At 39.0% G+C, this 15528-nt stretch overlaps 1 pseudogene; it reads right to left on the bottom strand.

The window, feature by feature from the left end:
- Positions 1-6557: 6557 nt before the first annotated feature.
- LOC120004699 lies at positions 6558-6657 on the bottom strand (annotated as a pseudogene).
- Between the last annotated feature and the right edge of the window lie 8871 nt (positions 6658-15528).

The raw sequence follows: 15528 nt of genomic DNA, 5'->3' as shown, positions 1-15528 counted from the left end.
TGGGGAGAGTTGAGCAATTGCAAAGCATCAAAGTGGACCGTTGTACTCTATTTAGTTCTCCTAAAAGTCTAACTTGCTAGTTGAGCCTTCGTGCCACATTTCGTAAGGTAAAGACGCGAATAGACCAAGTTATGTCTCAAATTGCACAAAAACGTTAAAAGCTCCTCTATGGAGAGAGTTAAGCAATTCCAAAGCATCAATGTGGACCGTTGTACTCTATTTAGTGCTCTTAAAAATCTAACTTTCTAGTTGAGCCTTCGTGCTACGTTTCGTAAAGTAAAGACGCGAATAGACGAAGTTATGTCTCAAATTGCACAAAAACGTGAAAAGCTCCTCTATGGAGAGAATTGAGCATTCCAAAGCATCAATGGGGACTGTTGTACTCTATTTAGAGCTCTTAAAAGTCTAACTTGCTAGTTGAGCCTTCGTGCCACGTTTCGTAAAGTAAAGACGCGAATAGACCAAGTTATGTCTCAAATTGCTCAAAAACGTGAAAAGCTCCTCAATGGAAAGACTTGAGTAATTCCAAAGCATCAATGTGGAGCGCTGCACTCTGTTGAGTGCTCCTAAAAGTCTAACTTGCTAGTTGAGCGTTCGTGTCACGTTTCGTAAGGTAAAAATGCGAATAGACCAGGTTATGTTTGAAATTGCACAAAAACATGAAAAGCTCTTCTATCGAGACAGTTGCGCAATTCCAAAGCATCAATGTGGACCGTTGTACACTATTTAGAGCTCTTAAAAATGTAACTTGCTAGTTGAGCCTTCATGCCACATTTCGTACAGTAAAGACGCGAATAGACCGAGTTATGTCTCAAATTGCACAAAAACGTGAAAAGCTCCTCTTTGGAGAGATCTGAGTAATTCCAAAGCATCAATGTGGACCGTTGTACTCTATTTAGTGCTCCTAAAAGTCTAACTTGCTAGTTGAGCCTTCGTGCCATGTTTCGTAAAGTAAAGACGCGAATAGACCAAGTGATTGGACCTCTATTTTGAGGTTCCAATGTCCTTTAATTAGGATGTTCTAGCACTTAGCTAATGTATTTGATTGCATTTTGGCTTAGTTTTACACTTACAAATGTTTCCCCTTGGTTTTGTAGGAATCGGACCTTGTTCGGGCAAGTTGGAACACTTTTTGGGCACTTTTTGTTGTGAGGCGTCGGGACACCTCTCAAGGTGTCCGGACACTTACCCACATTAGGTGTCCGGACACTTCCTTTGAAAAATGAGACAGAGTCTATAACGAAGACTTAATGAAGCCCAGGTGTCCGGACACCTTCCGAAGCCGTCCGGACACCTACCGCGTATCTGCAATTTTCTGCACCCAAATTTCAAGGGCATTTGGGGTAAATAATGTATGTAACCAATGGGGAACGATTTTATAAGGGTAGTTAGGTATTTTCTATTGTAAAAAGAGGGGAAAACCCTAAGATTGGGGCTTCTTCATAATTCATCTCCTCCAACTTCTTGCCTCCATTGTTTTTCTCTCTCTTTCTCTCTCTAGGGTTTTACTTAGTTCTTGTGATCTTGATTGTAAACATTGGTTTTTATCTATAAAATTGATGTTTATTCTCATTATAATGAGTGGCTAAGTTCCCTCTCAAGTTTCTAGTCCCGAACGGTGGGTGCAAGGTTTCGATTATTCAAGGTATGCTCAAAGAATCGTAGCTTCGATTTCTCTCTTTTAATTTCGTGATAGTTGTGTGATTGGATCTATGGGAATGACATATTTGATTGTATTCTTGGATTGTCTAGTCTAGGGATTGCATCTAATGTGTTTGATTGAGAATTGTTAAACCCATTGCATGATTTCCTTAATTAATTGAGTTTTTCATTGCATAGCTATTAATTATGTGTATTGATGATGGGGTTTTGGGTTAATTTAGGAATGTGCATGGGAGAGTTATGGTTAATTGATCTTTGAGTGTGAAACTAGGGTGTTAGCCAAGCCGAGCCCCAAGGGGGAACATTAATCCATAATATTAGGTGCTTATCCCTTTGCGTTCATCGTAGATTAAGAGACCCAATGGCCTACATGTATGAATTGAAGTCTTATATCCCAATTCTCTTTGCATATGCATGATTGATAGTATCACACAATGCATTGTGTATGGTTGTGTGTGTTTGCAATGATACCTTGAGTATGAGAACCGAGTAGCCACCGGGACGGACTAGAGACTAGGTTTTTAATTAATTGTTTTAAATCTAATTTGTGCTTACTTTGATTACAAAATCGCTCATGCTACCGAGTCATTCGGCCCATTTCTTTTACTTGCTTTTATTTGATATTCATTGTGTTTATTAGTGTTAGCTAGTCAGTTGCATATCATTCACTTCAAATTTGCATTGCTTCCTCGTGGATCGATACCGGACTCACCGGTTTATTACTTGACGATACCCTACACTTGGGGTACGTACACACACACACTTTGGTGTCGGTCAAGTTTTTGGCGCCGTTGCCGGGGAAGCGAGTGTCAAAGAAGGAGCTGGGTGGCTTGTAGACGCTAGCTTTATGCTATTAAACACCATCAAATAAGGAAGGAGCACGGTCCCGCTTCAAGGGTAACTTCGTTCCTCCCTGTTACTTGCTTTCTAGTGTAGTTGCTGAAAAGAGCGAAAAAAAAAATTTGTGAGGAGAACTTGGCGGATGGGGCTAACTTAGATTCCTGTGGGCGATGGATGCCACCTTGTTTGCTGCTTGGTAGTGATACGTTGTTTGAGAGAGCTTTGCGCATTTTTCTTTCTATCACTACTTGCTACATCTTGGTGTGTTATTGTTCCTAAGGTTGATCGTTGTTCTATTCCTCTCCTTGCTCTTGTTCTTGCTTAATATTGTTCTTGGTTGTTCATTGAAGCAACCGGCTTGAAAAACAATGAAGTCGCCACCAATTGATTTTTAGGATGCAATTGGACATCCATTTTGGTCTACGAGAAAAATGGGAAAGGGGGTCTATTGAGCGTGGGGAAGGTGTTAGGCACCCCACAACTCCCGAAAATGGTTACCTTCAAAAAAAAAAAATTTCCTATTTGGCTCTACTTTGATTTGAGGAATGATTGTATGTCCCAAATGTTTTAATGAGTTTTCCATATGCCCGGAAAATCATGTATTATCAAATGGGTGGAAATGTTCCATTAATGTTAGACCAAGATTTGATTTTAAAAATCTTATTTTTATGGGTTTTGATAAAAAAAGAAGGAAAAAAGGGTGCACGGGATCACTACGGCCATTCCCGGCTTGGCCGAAAAAAAACTCCACTTGAAGTGGTCTTTGGTAAAAAAGGGGTGCACGGGATCACTATGGCCATTCCCGGCTTGGCCAAAAATGTTAAATAAAAGACTCCACTTGAAGTGGTTGTTGACAAAAAAAAGGTGCACGGGATCACTACAGCCATTCCCGGCTTGGCCGAAAACATTTAATAAAAAATTCCACTTGAAGTGGTTCTAGATAAAAAGATGCACGGGATCACTACGGCCATTCCCGGCTTGGCCGAAAACATTTTACTTGGTCTTGGATGAGAAAAGTCCATATCGGAGTGGGTTTTGATGTTTTGGATGATTTGGAAAAAAGGCTATTTGGATAGAAACATGGGAATGGGTTTTGATGGTTTTGGAGAAGAGATTTTTGGGAACTTGGTTGATGCGCCAAAAAGGCCCACGATCGATGAAAAAATATTCAATTCAAGCCTTACTCACAATTATATTCTTTATGAGAAAAGAAAGAATCCATTTAAGGCCCATCGGACGGGCCAAATATCTTTAAACCCCCCTTTGGGTCCTTAAATAAATTCTCCTAATCCCTAAAAACATATTTGCTTTCTGGGTCCACGAAATCCAAATGTTTTGGATGAATGCCAATGGAACCCCAATATCTTGAAGGCTCCTTGGTATTCAAAGAAAACATAATGGTTCCGTAAATTAATCTTGGTGTGTTTATTAAAGTGAGACGGCTTAGATTAATTCTAATGACTAACGCGTTGCATTTATTTTCATGGCATTCAAACAATCCTAGCATACATCTAAACATCATGGCATAGTGTGAGAAATCAAAGTCCTAAGCATGCATTCTAATGCCATCATCATTCACGAAATCAATTCCTCATTTCTATATGCTTCTAACATCCTAGAATATCATGTATGCATTTTCTATTTTACATCCACTATTTTTGCTACACTATTACAAGACTTACATTTTACAAGAATACATGACAAATAATAAAATTAAAAAATGAAATTTATACAAATGTACAAAAACTCAATATTGCCCGCGAGGCCCATTGCTCCAACCCGATCCAAATCCTCTAAGTATGCCCTCCGGCCCAAGTAGGGTCAAACCCGATCCAAACCCAACAAATCAAACATAAGAATGGGTAGAATTGAATACTCAAATGTAGACCTAAACTCAAATCAACATCAAACTTACATTGGGAGATTAACCCACATGAACCAAAATTTCACATTATGTAACAAATCAAACATACGAATTTAACAAATCTGACTCCCCATTTTCCACATTTTAAATCAAGTAAAAACATTGAACCTAGTCTCACCTTGAGCCTAGCCTCACTTTGACAAAATTTCCTCGAACCGAATACCAATTCCAAAATTCAATCATTAAAATCACAAACATAAACTACAATCCACAAACCACATATATATGGCAAACTATCAACAACAAACACTTAAAATCAACCAGAACATCATAATACTTTATAATCAGCTAGAATCCACACAGCTCAACCAGTGATAATAACAACCACACTACTCAGAACATCAACTAGAACATCAGCCAGTAATAGTAATTTATAATCAGCTAGAATCTATACAACTCAGAACATAAACCAACTAAGACTAGCACAAGTCATTACTCAATGCATAATTTCAGTTCAGATTTATTAATACAAGCAGCCTCATATTTGTAAATCTAAGCAAATACAAACCGATTACAACTCAGAAAGGTAACCAGAGCAACAACAAGGAGATAGAACCAAAAAGGGTGTCGATTACCTTCTGTTGATCCTTTGTGGCTTCTTTTCTTCTAGTTCTTCTCTTGTCTTTGACTTGTGCGGCCATTCCCTCTCCTCTCCGATTCTTTTTCTATCAAACCTTCTTCTCCTCTTTTATGGTGCCGTCCCCAAAAGAAACCCTTCCTTTTCCCTTGTTTTTTTTCTTTTTTCCCCCAATTCTCCGGCTGCTACCTCTCTCTCTCAATCCAAAACCCCTTCTTTTATACTATATCCTTATAAAACCCTATTTCATCCTTTTACCAAAATGTCCCCCCAAACCCTATTTATTTTCTCCTAAGAAATTGATATTTTGGTCTTTTCCAATGTTTGTGCAAAAAACCTTAAAGGTGTCACCTTTCCTTTTTAAAGGTTTTATTTATTATTTATTTAATTCTCCTATTTTTTAGATATTTTCTAGAGTTTTGTTGTATTGGGTTTGGATTTGAATTTTTATGGGCTTATGACCCAAGAAATGGGCTTTAGGATTTTTGCATGTTTGTGGGTCCAAGAAATAGGCTTTGATTTTTTTGTAAACTTACGGGCTCCAGAACGGGCTTTTGAATTATTATTATTATTATATTTTTAATTTTTCTATTTTTCTATTTTTTTTGGGCCGGACGAAAACCGGGTACTACATTCATTAATTGAAAAAAAATCTTGTGTTACTTGACGTGGTTGGTTGTCATCTTTTGAGCTACTTGCTATTGTTCCTTGCCATCATGTCTCAACCTAGAGATAATGTTAGTGGGCATGGGTCTAATAGAGATGGGATAGGTGGTGATATAAATGTGAGTGATGCGGGGAGTATACGTGGGGGTGATATGAATCTTGATGCATTGCGTCGTCTTTTGCAACTTGTGAACATTGATGAATTGATGAATCCAGTGCAAGGGCAAGATGTCCAAATTGGCAATGCCCAAAATGCACCAAATGCCCAAAATTTGCAAAATGTTCAAGTTGAGCATGCTTTGCAAAATGCACCTCAACCACTTCAACACGACAATGCGGCGCAATTTGCCCCACAAAATGTCTACCCCCCTCCCAATATGCCTCCCGCATACCATATGCCTCCCCCATATAATTATATGCATCCCATGTATTACCAAATGCCACAAGTGCCACAATATGCTCCTTTTGGGCAAAACTTTCATGCACCTCCTCCTATGGAGTACCTTCATGCCCAAGCCCAAGCGCATCGCACTTTGAGGGAGCTTACACATCCCGCAAGGCAAACCCAACCTTCTTGCATCATCATGCCACCGAACCAACAAAACGTGAGCCTTAAACCGTCAATGTTCCAAATGATTCCCAAATTCCATGGAATGGAATCGGAACGACCATATTCACATGTGTGTGATTTTGAATCGGTGTGTACTACATTTGGTGATGTCACATGCTCACAAGAAATTTTGAGACTCAAACTTTTTCCATTCTCTTTGAAGGATCATGCAAAACAATGGTTTGAGAACTTGCGCCCCCAATCCATTGCGACTTGGGCGGCAATGCAAGAAGAATTTCTCAACAAATATTTTCCTTTCCACCGTACCATCTCTTACCAAACACAAATCATGAATTTTCATTGCAAAGAACATGAAACCTTCTTCCAAGCTTGGGAGAGGTTTAAGGATTTGTTGTTTATGTGCCCTCACCATGGATTTCAAAAATTTCAAATTGTGAATTTCTTCCACAAATCTTTGACTCCATCTTTGAAGAAATTGGTGTCCACTATGACTCAAGGTGATTTTTTGAATAGGGATGCCAATGAAGCATTCACTTTCTTTGATGGGTTGGCGGAGGAATCCCGATCTTGGGAAGCTCCTCCACTAACCCGACATGATGTTGTGCCAAACTCTAGTGGCAAGTTTGTTTTGAATGAAAATGATGATGTGCATGCTAAACTTGCTTTGTTGTCCAAGAAATTGGAGTCCCTAGAGTCACTAAAGGCCCATTCTTAGCAACTTCCAATGCCTTAATCAATTGTAGGAGTGGGGTGCTACAACTTTCTTTTGGGAATATGACCATGGAAATGAATATCTTTAGTGTGACTAAGGTTATGGGTGAGTGTGAGGATATAAGGGATGTAGATTTTATCCATGCCCATGTTGAGGATAATTTGGAGTTAACCCTTGCAAAGGATTCTGTTGAAGGTGTGCTAGCATTGGGTGTGAAACTTAGTCAACCTTTGTGTAAGAAAGATGACATTGAGGAATTAGAGCCTCCTACACTTAGAGTTGAATCATCCCAAGTGCATCCACCAAGACTGGAAAGAAAACCTTTAGTAAGTGGAGTGAAAAAGTCTCCAAAACGCCACTTTATTCCAAAAGTCCTTGAAAAAGTTAGGAGGGTGTGGCGGCCCAAATCTCGGGTACAATTTTTTCCCGAAGATTTGAGGACCAAGGAGAATGGACCTTTAGATGTTCGTCATGTTCCTCAACATGGAAGTAGTGATTTTGAGGACACTAGGGGAGGAAAAGTGTTTAAGGTGAATGACCAATGTTTGATACCATTCATGGAGAACTTTGATGCTTTGGTTGTTCCCCGGGATTTAAAGGATCCCACCCTCACCTAGTTGTGGGAGACTCCACCCTTGTACCATAGTATGGTTGTGATTAGTTTTGGTTTGATTTCAATTTTTGTGTGTGTTTTGTATGCTCACAATCCATTTCATAATTTCCGCGCCTTGTGCACTCATTGACGTTGGGGGGTGAGAATTGTGAAATGGTTGTGTGTTATGCTGTGATTTTCTTACCCTTAATTTTGGTGTGTTTTTGTATGTTCACAATGCATTTCACAATTTGTTCTTGCCTTGTTTTCCATTCTTGACATTGGGGACAATGTCTCATTTAAGTTGGGGGGTGAGGGAATTGTGAATCCATTGTGAAACTTGCTTTATTTTGGTGTGCTTTTGTGAATATCAAAAATTTGAAAATTTTGAAAAAAAAAAAAAGTCTTGTTGTGTCATGCTTGGATAGTGTGGTTGGTATTAACTTTTTCAGGACATGCTTCGTTTCTCATGATTCCAACCACTTTTGAAGAGTATGGTATGACTTCCTACCCTTTATCCTATTGTGTTGTGCTTTGTTGTTCATACATGCTAGATGGACTTTAGGAGGGGACGGGTAGGTGCTTTTAGGGATTCACTACCAATTTGACTGTTAATTTTTTATTCTTGTTCACATGTGCAAGTGTATAGTAGGTTCCTTGGTTTCTTTTGCGAAATCGATGCATGTGATTGAGTGGGATGACCATAATCAATTTCTCTTGGAATGATTGAGACCTAGTTTGATATAGAATTGTGTAATTGAGCAGACATCTTGGCATTGAAGCATTTGTATGACTGCGTTTTTGGATCCTTTTGTCTGAAAAATTACCTTTTTACCCTTCTCATTCCTTTGAGCCATTCTTCATTGATATGCATTGGGTTTTGGGTGATTCTCTTCATTGATATTCATTTGACATCTTAGCGCGTGTTTTTCAATAGCTTTGTAAACATTACATTTGATTATTGAGAAGTGTGATTTTTGTATTTTGCCACTTGCTTGTGAATTTAGGATTGAAGGATTCATTAGGTTGAGAGATTTGAGCCTAACCTATTCATTTGTGAGTGATAATAAGCCCTAAATTTCTTTAAGCTTCTTCATTTCACTTACAAGCCTTGTGTGAGCTATTTTCCCAAATATTTCCCACCTTTGGTTGCAAGGTTGAGTAGGAGCTTGAAAAATAAATCGGTAGTGATATTACCCCTCCTTATTATGAGAAAAAAATTATGAGGGTTGTTGTATAAATGATGTTATATTCAAAAAAAAAAACAAAAGAAAAGGAAAAAAAAATGCATAGAAAAGAGAAGAAAAATATCAAAAAAAAAAAAAGAAAAAAGAAAAAGAAGGTGTATGCAATAAAGTTAATCCTTTGTGTGTAAAGGATGAGAAGTGTTTGAAATTGTGGTACAATGGAAGGGGTGACAAAAATGAGAATTTAGCTCACATGTTTGAACTTAACCTTGCAACTTGTTACCTAGATCCAAATTCTTCCTACCTTGTCCCATGACCACATTACAACCCATTTAACATTTTGATGAATTTGATCCAAGGTAAGCAAGTGAGTTGGTGAATGCATTAATTGCTCTTGTAGGTGATTTCTTTCTCAAAGCTATGCCCATCCAAATTATCTTTTATAAGCACATACATTTAATTCAATTGTGTAAGTCATTCACTTAGCACAATGCTTTTATGTTTTTGTGTACATTCGGTATTGGGGATTTATGAACACCAAAAGGTTCCATAACAAGGTTTTACTTGTGTGAATGTGTTGAGTTGCCTTGGTGATTGCACATATATTTTACATAGTATAAAATGTTCTTAGTCATCTTTGAGGAGATTGAGATTGGTTGTCCAAAGATTTTGCATGTTTTCGACTAGCGGGGGAATTAGGGGATTAGCTCTATTTCTTGCATGTGAGAATTTAAGAATCATTATGGTACTTTCAAAGTAATAGTGGATCCCTTGGCAAGTGTTTGTGGGTATCGCTCTGATAAGCCCTCACGAGACTACAACTCGTCCACTAGGGTGACCTAGGGGTTTAAAGGCTTGTTGCATGCGCTAAATGCAACCGTGATGCCTACGTCAGTGAGTTAAGATTTTATTTAGTAGATTTTAGTTTTAGGTAGTGGTTGCATTGCTAGGGACTAGCAATGTCTAAGTTGGGGGGTGTGATTGGACCTCTATTTTGAGGTTCCAATGTCCTTAATTAGGATGTTCTAGCACTTAGCTAATGTATTTGATTGCATTTTAGCTTAGTTTTACACTTACAAATGTTTCCCCTTGTTTTGTAGGAATCGGACCTTGTTCGGGCAAGTTGGAACACTTTTTGGGCACTTTTTGTTGTGAGGCGTCGGGACACCTCTCAAGGTGTCCGGACACTTACTGTCCGGACACCCACATTAGGTGTCCGGACACTTCCTTTGAAAAATGAGACAGAGTCTATAACGAAGACTTAATGAAGCCCAGGTGTCCGGACACCTTCCGAAGCCGTCCGGACATCTACCGCGGATTTGTAATTTTCTGCAGCCAAATTTCAAGGGCATTTGGGGTAAATCATGTATGTAACCAATGGGGAACGTTTTATAAGGGTAGTTAGGTATTTTCTATTGTAAAAAGAGGGGAAAACCCTAAGATTGGGGCTTCTTCATAATTCATCTCCTCCAACTTCTTACCTCCATTGTTTTTCTCTCTCTTTCTCTCTCTAGGGTTTTACTTAGTTCTTGTGATCTTGATTGTAAACATTGGTTTTTATCTATAAAATTGATGTTTATTCTCATTATAATGAGTGGCTAAGTTCCCTCTCTAGTTTCTAGTCCCGACCGGTGGGTGCAAGGTTTTGATTACTCAAGGTATGCTCAAAGAATCGTAGCTTCGATTTCTCTCTTTTAATTTCGTGATAGTTGTGTGATTGGATCTATGGGAATGACATATTTGATTGTATTCTTGGATTGTCTAGTCTAGGGATTGCATCTAATGTGTTTGATTGAGAATTGTTAAACCCATTGCATGATTTCCTTAATTAATTGAGTTTTTCATTGCATAGCTATTAATTATGTGTATTGATGATGGGGTTTTGGGTTAATTTAGGAATGTGCATGGGAGAGTTATGGTTAATTGATCTTTGAGTGTGAAACTAGGGTGTTAGCCAAGCCGAGCCACAAGGGGGAACATTAATCCATAATATTAGGTGCTTATCCCTTTGCGTTCATCGTAGATTAAGAGACCCGATGGCCTACATGTATGAATTGAAGTCTTATATCCCAATTCTCTTTGCATATGCATGATTGATAGTATCACACGATGCATTGTGTATGGTTGTGTGTGTTTGCAATGATACCTTGAGTATGAGAACCGAGTAGCCACCGGGACGACTAGAGACTAGGTTTTTAATTAATTGTTTTAAATCCAATTTGTGCTTACTTTGATTACAAAATCGCTCATGCTACTGAGTCATTCGGCCCATTTCTTTTACTTGCTTTTATTTGATATTCATTGTGTTTATTAGTGTTAGCTAGTCAGTTGCATATCATTCACTTCAAATTTGCATTGCTTCCTCGTGGATCGATACCAGACTCACCGGTTTATTACTTGACGATACCCTACACTTGGGGTAAGTACACACACACACTTTGGTGTCGGTCACCAAGTTATGTCTCAAATTGCTCAAAAACGTGAAAAGCTTCTCAATGGAGAGAGTTGAGCAATTTCTAAGCATCAATGTGGACCGTTGTACTCTATTTAGTGCTCTTAAAATTCAATCTTTCTAGTTGAGCCTTCGTGCCACGTTTCGTAAGGTAAAGACGTGAATAGACCAAGTTATGTTTGAAATTGCACAAAAAAGATGAAAAGCTCCTCTATGGAGAGAGTTGAGCAATTCCAAAGCATCAATGTGGACCGTTGTACTCTATTGAATGCTCGTAAAAATCTAACTTGCTAGTTGAGCCTTCATGCCACGTTTCGTAAGGTAAAGACGCGTATAGACCAAGTTGTGTCTCAAACTGCATAAAAACGTGAAAAGCTCCTCTATGGAGAGAGTTGAGCAATTTCAAAGCATCAATGTGGACCGTTGTACTCTATTTAGTGCTCTTAAAAGTCTAACTTGCGAGTTGAGCCTTCGTGCCATATTTTGTAAGGTAAAGACGCGAATAGACCAAGTTATGTCTCAAACTGCTTAAAAACATGAAAAGCTTCTCTTTGGGGAGAGTTGAGCAATTGCAAAGCATCAATGTGGACCGTTGTACTCTATTTAGTTCTCTTAAAAGTCTAACTTGCTAGTTGAGCTTTCGTGCCACGTTTCGTAAGGTAAAGACGCGACTAGACCAAGTTATGTCTCAAATTGCACAAAAACGTGAAAAGCTCCTCTATGTAGAGAGTTGAGCAATTCCAAAGCATCAATGTGGACCGTTGCACTCTATTGAGTGCTCTTAAAAGTCTAACTTACTAGTTGAGCTTTCGTGCCACGTTTTGTAATGTAAAGACGCGCATTGACCAAGTTATGTCTCAAATTGCTCAAAAACGTGAAAAGCTCCTCTATGGAGAGAGTTGAGCAATTGAAAAGCGTCAATGTGGAGCATTGTATTCTATTTAGTGCTCTTGAAAGTCTAAATTGCTAGTTGAGCCTTCGTGCCATGTTTCGTAAGGTAAAGACGCGAATAGACAAAGTTATGTCTCAAATAGCTCGAAAACGTGAAAAGCTCCTCTATGGAGAGAGTTAAGCATTTCCAAAGCATAAATGTGGTCCGTTGTACTCTATTTAGTGCTCTTAAAAGTCTAACTTGCTAGTTGAGCCTTCGTGCCACGTTTCGGACGGTAAAGATGCGAATAGACCGAGTTATGTCTCAAATTGCACAAAAACGTGAAAAACTCCTCTATGGAGAGAGTTGAGCAATTGCAAAGCATCAATGTGGACCGTTGTACTCTATTTAGTGCTCTTAAAAGTCTAACTTGCTGCTTGAGCCTTCGTGCCACGTTTCGCAAAGTAAATACGCGAATAGACCAAGTTATGTCTCAAATTGCACAAAAACGTGAAAAGCTCTTTTATGGAGAGAGTTGAGCAATTCCAAAGCATCAATGTCGACTGCTGTACTCTATTTAGGGCTCTTAAAAGTCTAACTTGCTAGTTCAGCCTTCGTGCCATGTTTCGTAAAGTAAAGACGCGAATAGACCAAGTTATGTCTCAAATTGCTCAAAAACGTGAAAAGCTCCTCAATGGAAAGACTTGAGTAATTCCAAAGCATCAATGTGGACCGTTGCACTCTATTGAGTGCTCTTAAAAGTCTAACTTGCTAGTTGAGCCTTCGTGCCACGTTTCGTAAGGTAAAGATGCGAATAGACCAAGTTATGTTTGAAATTGCACAAAAACGTGAAAAGCTCTTCTACGGAGAGAGTTGAGCAATTCCAAAGCATCAATGTGGACCATTGTACAATATTTAGTGCTCCTAAAAATCTAACTTGCAAGTTGAGCCTTCATGCCATGTTTCGTAAAGTAAAGACGCGAATAGACCAAGTTATATCTCAAATTGCACAAAAACGTGAAAAAATCCTCTTCGGAGAGAGTTGAGTAATTCCAAAGCATCAATGTGGACCGTTGTACTCTATTTAGTGCTCTTAAAAGTCTAACTTGCTAGTTGACCCTTCGTGCCAAGTTTCGTAAAGTCAAGACGCGGAAATAGACCAAGTTATGTCTCAAATTGCTCAAAAACGCGAAAAGCTCCTCTATGGAGAGAGTTGAGCAATTTCAAAGCATCAATGTGGACCATTGTACTCTATTGAGTGCTCTTAAAAGTCTAACTTGCTAGTTTAGCCTTCGTGCCACGTTTCGTAAGGTAAAGATGCGAATAGACCAAGTTATGTTTGAAACTGCACAAAAACGTGAAAAGCTCTTCTATGGAGAGAGTTGAGCAATTCCAAAGAATCAATGTGGACCGTTGTACACTATTTAGTGCTCTTAAAAATCTAACTTGCTAGTTGAGCCTTCATGCACGTTTCGTAAAGTAAAGATGCGAACAGACCAACTTATGTCTCAAATTGCACAAAAACGCGAAAAGCTCCTCTTTGGAGAGAGTTGAGTAATTTCAAAGCATCAATGTGGACCGTTGTACTCTATTTAGTGCTCTTAAAAGTCTAACTTTCCGATTGAGCCTTCGTGCCATGTTTCGTAAAGTAAAGACGCGAATAGACCAAGTTATGTCTCAAATTGCACAAAAACGTGAAAAGCTCCTCTACGGAGAGAGTTGAGCAATTTCAAAGCATCAATCTGGACCGTTGTACTCTATTTAGCGCTCTTAAAATTCTAACCTTTCTGGTTGAGCCCTTCGTGCCACGTTTCGTAAGGTAAAGACGCGAAATAGGACCAAGTTATGTTTGAAATTGCACAAAAAGGTGAAAAGCTCCTCTATGGAGAGAGTTGAGCAATTCCAAAGCATCAATGTGGACCGTTGTACTCTATCTAGTGCTCTTAAAAGTCTAACTTGCTAGTTGAGCCTTCGTGCCATGTTTCGTAAAGTAAAGACGCGAATAGACCAAGTTATGTCTCAAATTGCTAAAAAACGTGAAAAGCTCGTCTATGGAGAGAGTTGAGCAATTCCAAAGCATCAATGTGGACCGTTGTACACTATTTAGTGCTCTTAAAAATCTAACTTGCTAGTTGAGCCTTCATGCCACATTTCGTAAAGTAAAGACGCGAATAGACCAAGTTGTGTCTCAAATTGCACAAAAACGTGAAAAGCTCCTCTTTGGAGAGAGTTGAGTAATTCGAAAGCATCAATGTGGACCGTTGTACTCTATATAGTGCTCCGAAAAGTCTAACTTGCTAGTTGAGCCTTCGTGCCATGTTTCGTAAAGTAAAGACGCGAATAGACCAAGTTATGTCTCAAATTGCTCAAAAAAGTGAAAAGCTCCTCTATGGAGAGAGTTGAGCAATTTCTAACCATCAATGTGGACCGTTGTACTCTATTTAGTGCTCTTAAAATTCTATCTTTCTAGTTGAGCCTTCGTGCCACGTTTCGTAAGGTAAAGACGCGAATAGACCAAGTTATGTTTGAAATTGCACAGAAAGGTGAAAAGCTCCTCTATGGAGAGAGTTGAGCAATTCCAAAGCATCAATGTGGACCATTGTACTCTATTGAATGCTCGTAAAAATCTAGCTTGCTAGTTGAGCCTTCATGCCACGTTTCGTAAGGTAAAGACGCGTATAGACCAAATTGTGTCTTAAATTGCACAAAAACGTGAAAAGCTCCTCTATGGAGAGAGTTGAGCAATTTCAATGCATCAATGTGGACCGTTGTACTCTATTTAGTGCTCTTAAAAGTCTAACTTGCTAGTTGAGCTTTCGTGCCACATTTCGTAAGGTAAAGATGCGAATAGACCAAGCTATGTCTCAAATTGCACAATAACGTGAAAAGCTCCTCTATGGAGAGAGTTGAGCAATTCCAAAGCATCAATGTGGACCGTTGCACTCTATTGAGTGCTCTTAAAAGTCTAACTTACTAGTTGAGCCTTCGTGCCACGTTTCGTAAAGTAAAGACGCGCATAGACCAAGTCATGTCCCAAATTGCTCAAAAACGTGAAAAGGTCCTCTATGGAGAGAGTTGAGCAATTGCAAAGCGTCAATGTGGAGCGTTGTATTCTATTTAGTGCTCTTGAAAGTCTAAATTGCTAGTTGAGCCTTCGTGCCACGTTTCGTAAGGTAAAGACGCGAATAGACAAAGTTATGTCTCAAATTGCTCGAAAACATGAAAAGCTTTTCTATGGAGAGAGTTAAGCGATTCCAAAGCATCAATATGGTCCGTTGTACTCTATTTAGTGTTCTTAAAAGTCTAACTTGCTAGTTGAGCCTTCGTGCCGCGTTTCGGACGGAAAAGATGCGAATAGACCAAGTTATGTCTCAAATTGCACAAAAACGTGAAAAACTCGTCTATGGAGAGAGTTGAGCAATTCCAAAGCATCAATGTAGACCGTTGTACTCTATTTAGTGCTCTTAAAAGTCT

Source organism: Tripterygium wilfordii, chromosome 8 (assembly GCF_013401445.1).
Source record: "Tripterygium wilfordii isolate XIE 37 chromosome 8, ASM1340144v1, whole genome shotgun sequence".
In the NCBI taxonomy this organism is placed as follows: Eukaryota; Viridiplantae; Streptophyta; class Magnoliopsida; order Celastrales; family Celastraceae; genus Tripterygium; species Tripterygium wilfordii.
The sequence above is the reverse complement of the archived record's forward strand: the minus strand, read 5'-3'. Positions and strand labels throughout refer to the sequence as shown.